Source organism: Corvus brachyrhynchos, unplaced genomic scaffold, assembly GCF_000691975.1.
Source record: "Corvus brachyrhynchos isolate BGI_N302 unplaced genomic scaffold, ASM69197v1 scaffold279, whole genome shotgun sequence".
In the NCBI taxonomy this organism is placed as follows: domain Eukaryota; kingdom Metazoa; phylum Chordata; class Aves; order Passeriformes; family Corvidae; genus Corvus; species Corvus brachyrhynchos.
Window position 1 is genome coordinate 2,885,493 of NW_008246060.1, and position 11,158 is coordinate 2,896,650.

The following is an 11,158-nucleotide window of genomic DNA, read 5'->3' on the forward strand; positions in this document are numbered from 1 at the left end:
TACACAAGAAGGTGCAAACAAGGTTGTCCAAGCAGCCTGACTGATGTTCTTTCCAAGCAGTTAAGAGCTGTTATTGTAAATTTGCTGTGCTTTTATGCTAGCTTTACCTGGGAATTAAAATGTTGAATGCATAGACTCATACTGCTGCTTTGAGATGATAATACTCCACTTCAAATACAGTGACCACGTTCTCTGTTTACAAATCTGACTGTACACAGCTGGAACAGAATTATCTGATTCTCTTCTTGGTTCTTCATCTAGTTATGCTCTGGTTGAGTCACTGGGGGATTGTGCACAGAGGAGCTGGCTGGCCCCTTGCCTTGTTTTCCAGGTTTACCAGAGAGTTAAAACCCACTTCTTAGCATTTCTCACTTGAAAAATGTGACAATCTTCTGCTTCCATGTATTCTAATAGGGAAAAAAAAGACATGTGAATTAGCATCAGAAATACTGTGCTGTGACACGTCAAGTTTTTCTCTTCAATTAAATTATTCAGTGGAAGGGTGTCAGAAGGGAGTCCTTGAAACTAGCACTGTTTGTTTGGCAGGGATCAGTAGTCAAGCTGGGGTGATTCACTGTGCCTTGTATTTGTGAAATATGCAAGGGGAAGCATTTGTAGGAGTTTGCCTCTCAGGCTGTGTGGTCACACCAGGTAGCAGGAAACTGTGTCTGCAGGGCACATAATCCTGCGGGATGCTGCTGCTTGGGGTGGTGTGTGGGTCCAGCCTGAGGTCAGACTGCCTGATAGGAGGAATGAGAGCTTGTTTGGCCATAGCTGTGTGTGTTGCATACCAAGGGCTGTACCTCCTCTGAACCTCCTCATGGTCACAAATGGTCACATTTCTTATAGCTGGGAATTGCTTTATTACATTACCAGAAAGAAATAGAAGCACAAAGCAATGGTTATGCACTTCCAAACAGTGTTTCTGTAGAAGAGCAGAGCAGTGACTCCTAACCCAGCTGTTGTAGGCACGCAGAGCAGTGGGATTAAGATTTCTGTTCTCTCAGGCTGGCTGTGCATGCTCTTGTGCTTGTTGTAATTGACTGACTGGCAGCAGTGTGCTTGTTTCTCAGTGCACTTGTCCTGGTGCCCACTGCCACCCAGTTGCCTGTCCCTTGGTGGCCAGGTGTTACACTGGGAGTGTTACCATGCCTGGGAGTGTGACAGTGGCTGTAACATGCATGGCAAAGGGGGTCCAGGAGAAGTTAAACCAGGTTGATCTCCAGTCAGGAAGAATGAGCAAAATTTGCCCTTAGTGTGGAGGACACTGAAGAAACAGTGTTGGAGACCAGTTATCTGTTGACTCCTTTGGGTTTCAGGGAGTAAATACTGTGGAGAAAACTTGGCTCAAAGCTTTGCGAACCAAGTAATTGATGTAAGCCCTGGGTTACATAGGACATAAGTGTGCTTTTATAAGTGCTGGAAGTACTGAAAACAGTTTCTTCTGGTTTCAGTTAATAATAGGGAACGTTGTGTACAGTTTGTTTGTTGGATTGGTTCATTTTATTGTGTATAAATACACTGTAGAAACAAGTTTGTCTTTTGTTCAGTGGTACTCAGCTAGTGTGCTTCTGGTAAATCCAGTGAATTAAGGGGAATCAGTAACATGCTCTGGTCTGTCAGTGGAACAAAGTCCATTTGAAATTAAGGCCATGAGGGATATGGTGGTGCTGCAGAGAAGTTAGGACAGTGAGCAAAGCTGGTGGCCTGTGGCACAGAACAGAAACTTCCAGGCCACGCGTGCCACAGGCACACAGCCCACTGGCAGTGTGAGCTGCCTCAGTGAAAAAGGAGTGGTGCTCTCCCATGTGTGGTATGAAATTCTGGCTCCGCTGATCTTAATGAAAATGACATAGTTTTGCACTGGGGCAAATGAGAGCAGAATCTGGCCAACTGTTAATAGTTTTTTGTATTTGAGGCTGAAATAAAGTGACTGTGTATGCAAATAATTGTGCAAGCATGACTCCTGAATGACTCCTAAAAGGAGAATTCAGTATTTAATTGTTGGAAATACAAACTGTTTGGCACAAATCTCCTGGTTTGGCTGAGCTGTGCTTGACCTGTGACAGAGAGAGCAAAGGTGATTTTAAGTCCTGGGATCCGAGGGGCCAGTGTATAATGTAACTCAAGGCAGACTCAGTGTGTTGACTGCTTTGTAATTACAGATGCTTATTTTGTGTACAAAACCAGTTGATTCATTATCTTTCATTTCCATTATCTCATCTCAATCTTTATGTGTGAATCTGAGCTATTTGAGTTCAAGGGAATGACATATAACAAGAATTAAAAAAAAAGGGGGCTTGATAACAAAAAGTTGGTTGTTCTGATATAAAGATGTTCTGATGTAACCAAAATGATGAAATTTGTTAAATCTATCTGCAGAGTCTGAAAACTTTGTGAGAAGTCTAAGAAGTTCAAAATAACCTTTCCTCTATCCCATGACCTGCATTTCTTGCAATATTTTGACCCATACCTTGGAACAAGGATAATTTAGCTCTTAGAATATAAAAGAGACAATTAGAAGCAACCATGACGCTGTTGCTTAACACTGTCACTCTTCAGCTGTGCTTCAGGAACCAGCTGAACTTCAGGAACTCTGCTCTTTATGCAGAAGTCTTGTGGTGAAGATGGCTTAAGCCATCTTCATTTTGTTACATTCTTAAACTGTGGTAATCCCACCATAAGTTATCAGCTGTCCTTATGCCTAGAAATGTGGCCATCCCATTTTAAACTCTGCAGAGCAGAGAATGTTTTTCCTGGAGCCAAGATCTAAAAATGCTTTCAGCTTTCAAAGAGCCTCCAGTATTTGATAAAGTAAGTTTTACTTACACAAGCTAAATATTGCCACTTTCAAGTACGAGTGTTGATGGTGTGGAGAGATGTGAAATTTTGTTGGGATACAAGTGTGAGCCCAGAGTTGATGGAATACATTTAAAAATGGCAGAAGTTACACTGGCTGAAAATCAGGTGCTCACACTCTGTTGACTTCACTGGAAGATGCACACATGAAGTGAAAGTACTGTGTGACCTAAAGATTCTGTTCCTGTGGTACATGAGGTTTTGTAATACACAGAAGAAAGGAACCATTCACTTTTCTAGGTAATTGTTACAGAATGAGTATCTGTGATCTATTGCAGTCTGCTCTGTCTGGGGAATGTCTCCATTACTTTAGTGGAGTGCTGTGCATGCACAACAAGGAGGCTTTTTGGATGGAATTTGTAATGCAGGACTCATTAATAGATGATAGTGGATAATTTTGAAAGAGATGAGTACAACACTTGCTGCTCACCTAGATCATAGAAATAACTTGAGGGAATATGTTCACCAAAGTGAGATGTTCTCTAAAACGCTTGATAACAGGATACTTTTGCTTCTGTATGCTGAAAGCATACAGACCAAACCAAACAGAAAATGAGATTCTCTTCTTTTTAAATTTTATGAGGAGTAACTGTGAAAATTATTTGGGTTACGTGGATGTTAAGTAAGGGTCACCAGTGGAAAATCAGACCCAGTGTGTTTGTCTAAAGGAAGTGGCATTTCCATTTCGTTTTTCAGTTCCCCTGAGGTCTTGTCTGAAACTGCACCAAGAATAGAGTCGCTCATTCTCTACCACACAGAAAAATCACTTAGTCAAGTTCCCTGCTGATGTGTGTCTCTTCCCTTTGACTGTTGTTTTAGACGCAGCTCTGTGGGACAGGAGCTGTTGGTCAGTGCACCAGAGCCTGTGGGCACTGCTGGAATAGAGAGAGTAGCTTTCCTTCTACTCTGCTGTTTGGGTGTGACTGAGGGCTGAGCTGGAGGTCTGGGGGATGGCTGACTTGCTTTTCTAGGTGAGCTCAGGGAAGCAGATGGATTGCATGAGGAGTCCTGCATTGCTCTGGCTGGCTCCAAGTGTTGCTGGACACATCAGAAATCCCAGAGCTTCTCAGCTCTCAGCCCTGTCTGTGTGTGCTACAGCACCAGTCTCCAGGGAATTGAGGTTACTAGATTGGAGGATATGAGTTGCATTAAAAAGTCCCAGTCCCCAGGAGTTTAGGAGTGACAGCAGAATAAATACTTATAACTTGCTTTCATGTTACATGGCATGGGACTTGCTCTTCCTTGCAGATGACTTCTCCAGTGCTGTTTGGATGTGCCTGCTGCTCTGTGATTGCTCCTAAAGCCTTGATTTGACAGCAGCCTCTGGCGTGCTGTGGGCCAGCAGATCTGCATAGCAACAGGCCCGCCAGTCTTCCTGCAGAGAGTTAAAGGAGTTTTGGAGAATATGAGTGAGTCAAAAATTGGCCGTTCTCATCTGTGGCAGTCCCCTGGTTTCAAAGTATCCCTTGTCTCTGGCACAGGTGGGCAGCAGGCTGGGGAGGAAAGCAACACAAGTTTTATTGTCTTTCCAATGCTTGGGGCTGCTGATGTTAGGTGCTGTAAGTGTAGGTTTTTGAGAGAAGAGATGTAGGTGAGGGAGAAGCATCACTGTTAAGTGAACTGCAGGGATATTACTTTGACCTCTTGGAACACAGAGCAGGCTGAGGAAAAGGAATAAGATTGAAAGGAAGAAAATCCTCTTAATCTGGGTGATGTCAGCTTGTCATTGTCAGTTCGGTAGTTATGTAGCTGCAAGCTTACTGCTGCCTGCTGTGCAAGGAGCAGATCATTAATTAAAAGGCGTGGCAGAGTGCAGCATGCTTAGGGCTTTGAGGTGCTGACAAGATGATACTGCCTGGCATAACTGCAGAGAGCATGTCCAACACGAGGTACGGTTCTAAGAACTGAAAAACCCGTTATCCAGTGTGTCATCCTTGAAGACAACATGTGGCATACGTCCTGAAACCTAAAACTTCCTTGCTTTTTGCCTCCCTAGCAGCCTCATACACGTATCCAGCTTCTCCTTAGTGTGAGCTACAAGGCGAGAATCTGTGTAACACAGGGGTTGTGAGAGCTTTGGGGTTCCCACCTGGCTGTGCAGCAGTCCTGTGCCTTGTGTCGTAAGAAGCACTGGAGCACCTGGGTAATGGTGCTGGGCATGGCAAAGGGTAGGAGCGGGTGTACTGCTAAGGTGTATAAATCCCTGGCAAGACTGACTGCCTGTTCTGAGATGCAGAGCTGTGGGTCAGAGAGTGTGGTGGGACTGAGTTAGGTAAGAGAATGTGAGAACACACTCACTATACGGCTGCTAAACAGGGAGCAGGAAAGGGTTTCACTGGTTTTGGCTTGAGGGAATAAGCAAGAAGTGATGGATCAGATAGAAAAGAATCTGGTTGGACTGTGGTATAATTTGTACAATATACTCTCAGCTTGCAATTTATCCCAGACCAGATTGTTGATGTTCAATAGTGCTTACAAACATCTGAACGTCACTGTCCAGAGCACTGACAATTTTCCTCCTCTCGTTTGTTATACACAGTTGCAGATTTAATACTTTTGTTTTGGAGAATACAGCACTTCACTGTCCTGTGAAACAATGCATCTCCTCTGCGATTCTCATGGAGATGTGGTGCAATGATGTAACTTCCTAGCGAGAGACTGCTGAATCATTTTGGTGGTGTTCACGAATCTCTTCTTTGCTAGTAGTTTCTGCACTGGTCTTAATATAATTTTCAAAAGCAAAAATCATAATGTCAGGGACTTTTTTTAAAAAAACTTTTTGTTAAAAAGACAATACTGCCATTATTTGTTGCATACCGTACTGAACCCAACCTTCCAGCATGCTGCTGAAATGCTCTCCCAAATATATTTGTGTAGCTCAAGGTATTGACACCTCTCCAGTCAATCCCTCTCTAGTAGTGGGAAGCTTGCTCACAACAGGGTGAGATACAGACGACACATATTTGTCTCACAGGCTTAGGCGGGTGGTCTGATAATTTAAAGTTTAAAGCTTTCCTGTGGATCTGGTAACCTCTTGCATGGGACAAGAAGCGCTCTGAGCTGTCATGGCTGGGTGTGCAAAGGCTCTTCTACTAGTTGAGAGCCTCTGATATTTTATTGTCTGCCTAGGAGGTGTGACTGGTTGTTCATCTCCATCAGCTTTGCACCTCAAGTTGTGTAAAGAAGGCAGAAATCAGAAGTAAGTAGGTCCCTCAGAATTGCCTTGTCCTTGGGAGAAGAGATGGCAGGTTGTAGTGAGGCAATGTGCAAGGCCTTTGACATCTTAAGCACTGGCAAGGGCCTCTTCCTGGGGAAAAAGGAGTTGCTTGTGGTGTGAATATGATCCTGTGAAGGTAAGGGTACTTATTCTTTATTAGTTTTTTTTATTACTAGGTTTATTCTTGGCAAAGCCTGAAGCTGCTTGAGTTGTCTTTAAAACAGCACTAATCTTCTGGCAACTGCAGAGTCAGGGAATTGCACGAGAAGCGCAGAAGTGCCTTTGCACATTTCCTTGTTTGATGGGCCAAGTGTCCCTCTGTCACACAGATCCTGCCTGTTTCTCCAAGCAAGCACAGATCCTGCCTGTTTCTCCAAGCAAGCACACAACGTGCTCCAGCAAGCCCACTGCTGCCCTGGGAGGGTGTTTCCGTGTTACTTGTACTGCCCGTTGTGCCTTTCCTTTTCTCTGTGATACATTGCATGTTGCCAGCTGGTATTTGTAACATATTCCATAGAATTCTAAAATGAAACTCTTTGGAGGAGGTCAGCACGCTGTGCGGGACACATCCTGTGTGTGGGCTGCATCTGACAGATTCCTGTCACTGTTACCCAACAGGCTTGTCAGAAACGACAGCACCTGCCTATGGACTGCCCTAACACAGTGATACCAGCCAAAATGGGAAGTGTTAACAGTATTGTTTGCCCCTGTGTGCTCATATTTGTAGACCCTCTGCAGTAAGAGAGACACAGTGTAAATATCTGGATGGATAGTTACATGTTTTGGAATAATGATACCAGGCACCATTCAGTTCTGAGCAGTCAATGTACATTTATTGCAATAGAAAACAGCACAGAAGGTTGCTTAAGAGTTTTCCAGTTTCAGCGACTTTCCTACCCACAGACAGGTAAGGAGGTAACCTGTCTAAAAGTTTTGTCATTCTGGAAATAGTGCCAAAGATCAGATCTCCCTGATCTATTGCTGGGAAGATCTGTTCTCACACTTATGCCTACATGCTAGAGATTTTTCTGTTGCATCTCTTTTTTGTGATGGATGAAATCACTTTTTTGTATCATTATGTAAGGTTGTTTGACTCCTTCTGCCTGTGTTGCAGCCGTTAGTGCATTTCACATGTCTTATTAGCACTTCATAGCAGTGCCCAATAGGGATTCTCAAAATAGCCATTGCTTCACCCTCTCTCTAAGCTTTTCTGCATTCCAAGCTACTTAATTTTCCATGTGGTCCACTGTTAGCCTCCCATTATAAATTATCTGATCTCTTAACTCAAAGTCTAAGTTTTCTTATTCTGTTCAGTGGAACTACTGACCACAAGTTTAGCAGATCCAAGTTGGTGTTACACCTGTGAGAATTTCCTAGTTACATGATTTCTACTTATTTTGTAAGTTTTGCAAGGCTTTTTGGTTCCCTGCTGCCTTGATTTCAAATACGTGACCTTGAAATTGCTTGGTTTGAACATGACTTTTATTTTCATTTGCAGTCTCCAGAGGATTGTATTTGCAGCATTGCCTTGTGACTGTGCTGAATTAAGAGCCAGAGCCCAACTGAAATTCCCAGACCAAAGGATATGATAGTTTTTGGTAACCTTGGTGCCTTTCTTACGCTTTTTTCTAAACAATGCCTTTTTGCCTTGTGTATGATCAGTGATTTTGAAAAAAGTAATTCCCTAGTTACCTATTACAATTTAAGAAAATAATGTATCCTCTTCCCCCTTATGTGCACTCTTTTTCCTTCCTTTGGTGTTGTAAATTGATCATCTCTTTCTATTCTTATGGGAAAACATTTAATAGTCACAATTTTATAGACAACACTGTTAAAATTGAACACAATTTTATAACAACTTGGTACTCTGCCTGTAGGAACTGTCAGTCTGAGCATGGCAAAGTCGGCAAGTATGAAGTGTAGGCCAACAGCTAAGGAGAAGAAGGGAACAGAGTTACAGATACTAAATAAAGGATGACACAAGAGGAAGGACATAGGATGCTTGGCAAGAGAGCCCCAGTGATATGGGTCAGCTTTACTCCCATTGAATTTGAATGTTATTCCAAATTTATTGATATAGGACATCCAAAACCTTCCCAGGGGAGAGATCTTAGCCCTGAGAGCAGCATGGGATAAGGCTCAGCGCACAGAGGAGAAAAGGAGACATGCAAGGACAAAACGAGTGAGAAAAACAGAGCGAGTGAGTAGGGAGAAGAAAAGCAGAGGGATTTGGAACAGTCTGGGGTTGGACTGTGTAAAGGCAAACTGGGATCTTGAGCACAAGAACTTGAATTTTACATGAAGGTAGAGAGAATAACAGCATTTCTGCTCTGCGTTAGGTCTGCATTTGGAATTTCAAGCTTTGTTTTGCTTCTGGAGTCCTTGGTCTTGCACAGTCCCATTACAGAGGGGGTGGGCAAGGCAGGTTTTAGTGAGAGTGAGTTTCCATCCTTGGGCAACTGCACCAGTCATGCCTTTTAGTAAAGGTTAGCTGGTGGAACTAACAGCAGCTTTTTTGAAAGCAATGCTGAGTCTACCATAGTCATGTTTTCCCCAGCCAAGCAGAGGCACTGTGTGGAGAGCTGTGTTTGATGGCACCTGGGGCAGCAGAAAGGCACACAGGTTATTCTGCTGCTTGCATGTCTGCTGGAGAAGGTGGAGGTGTCCCTGTGCCATACTGGTACACAATGAAACTGCCCTGAAAGCTCTGATTAGAAGGTGAAGTGGGATGCTATAAATAAGGTAACTTACTGACTGAAGAAAAACTAGTAATGAGCTGAACAATTAGCTTATCTTTCACCTTTCTAGATACTTTAACAGCTAAAGATTTAGAATTAATCTAAAAGAAGCAGGCGAATTAATTTGAAGCTGCTTAAGGCTTCCTGATTGATTTATGGTACTCTTCTGGAGGAAGAGACTCCTACTTGAAATTAGCTTAATCCTCACTTCATTATTGTTACTGGTCAAATTAGTTACTGCCTTTGTCAGACATCATAAACCCTCAACAGTTCTGATAATATTTACTTATGTTTTCATTTCTTGAAAGGTGAAGATGTGTAAAAAAAGAGGAATTTTGGTGGCAGTTTGTTGGAATGAGGAATCAAAGCACATCTTAGTAATATACATGAATCTAGAGACCATAATCTGAAATCTTACATGTCTTTTGACGTTTGCACTTGTTCCACTTGTGTCTTGTCTCTTCTTCCAGTCATAATTTCAAAAATGTCAGAGTAGCCACAACAGAGCATTTCTCCTGTTCCCACCTGTACTCTGTGATGTGAAAAAATAATGTTAGTACACAGAGATCTTGACTTCCTCTTGAATGCATCTGGATGATTTTATTATGCAGTCCACTGTGCCTGTGATCTGTCTGAGAGCAGCTGGTGATGAGCATTGCCAAGATATTGGACTGGGCTGCTGATAATTTTGTGTATTTCAGAAAACTTGAAAAACTAGATCAGTGAAACAACAGTCGTAAACCACAGCCTCACCATGAAGACATTAGGGTGGCCATGGCTGTACAAAGTATCTTAACCAGCAATCTTTCATCCTTTGACAAATCTTTTCTTCTTGAAGGTAACTGTGGGTGGTCTTTCTTTGTTCGATTTCTGTAAATTTGGTACATCATTTTCTAGTTACGCAGCTGATTCTTGTGTTTATGTGAATGGCTATTTAAAAAAAGAAAGATCAGATGTTTGTTGTTTCATTTCAACATAAATCAAACTTTGTACTCACATAGCAATTCTAGTTTAGCCCCAGGAATAGCTTTAGTATTGCTAAGTGTCTGGAGAGTATTGACTACAGAGACATGATTTTAAGCAGGCTATAATAGTTTCTACAGCTGTTAACAGTTCTCAGAAGAAAGGCAGTATTATTCATCGGTGTTTAAAATGTGCATGACTTGCATTGCACAGAAGTCAGATTGGGAGAATGTCAGAATTTTTTTTTCTGAAATTCTGCCAGGAAAGTCTTCAATAACTGGAGAAATTCTTTTCACTGGTGAAATCAACATGCAGCACATTGTGTTATTATACTTGCTTATAGCTCACCATGAAAGTTGTCTTTGTATGCGTGGATGTACGGCTTGTACTGTTTTGTTTTTATTTATTCTGCATTCTTTATTATAATGTTCTTTCCTTTTTTCCAGACCAGAAAGATTGTTATTGAGCCTTCCACAAAGCTGAAATAATGCTGTGTGTTAAAAAAATCTTAACAATTTGAAGAAGTTATAAAAATTTATAAGTTGACTGAATACTTTGGAAATTTCTGCATATTTTAATATAAATAGGTAATGCAAATGTTTGTTCTTTGCATTTAGAGGTGGGTCTCTGTTTTCTAAAGGTCTTGTATATAAATTTGATACTTACAATTACATTAGAACAAAACAAGTATTTTCTTCAGATTGTATAATAGGAAAAATGTATCCACTAAAGACACAGAACATACATGGTTATCTCTGAATGTCATATAGTCATGAAATTTAACATAAATAGCATCAGTTGTTTGAATGACTTCATTAAGTGCATTTAGGGGACTGCCTCTTGCAGTCAGCTGAGGTCCTTCCATTCAGTTCTGCGGGTCCTGGGTTAGCCCACAAAGAAATGCTGCAGTAAATGGAGAGAAGAGGACATGATTTCTCTATAGATAGTGTGAAGGTTCAGATTGTGCTGGTAGAACTTACATAGAAATTCAGTCACATAAAATCTAAGAAATCACAGAAAACTGTGCTACTTCAGATTAATTTGGCGTTAATGATGAGTTTGAGCTTTATTCGTAGCTAAAATCATAATAACAGGACCAGAGAGTCCAAAAGAAAGAAAGGAAGAGTAGAAATAGGTAAAAGGGAAAAGGTGAGTGACAGAATACTGGCAGATGGGCAAGGACCTAAATGATGACAGTTTTAATGACTAGTCCAAAAATATAACCGTTCAAACGTTATGATCCACTGGAGGTGCTGGCTGGGTAAATATCTGAAAAGACAAATGTCAAGCTGCTCTTTTGGGGGGTTGGAGGAGAGCAAAGTAAGTTGTCGGTGATTGTACAGAGTAGAAAAGGTTTGTTAAGTTTGCCTGGAGGAGAAAG

General features: G+C 41.8%; 1 long non-coding RNA gene across 13 annotated transcripts in view; it reads left to right on the plus strand.

Annotated features, from left to right (window-relative positions):
* The window catches only part of LOC108449637, a 77,906-nt gene that overhangs the window by 19,176 nt on the left and 47,572 nt on the right, over positions 1 to 11,158 (plus strand). For 10 of the 13 annotated variants that reach the window (XR_001865877.1, XR_001865881.1, XR_001865879.1 and 7 more), the window contains one exon: positions 10,224 to 10,364. The exons of 1 other annotated variant lie outside the window; for it this stretch is intronic. This is a non-coding gene — a long non-coding RNA (uncharacterized LOC108449637). Of the gene's footprint in view, positions 1 to 7,574; positions 7,675 to 9,515; positions 9,653 to 10,223; positions 10,365 to 11,158 lie in introns of all 13 variants that reach the window. 2 more of the 13 variants (XR_001865876.1, XR_001865878.1) reach the window with 1 other exon arrangement.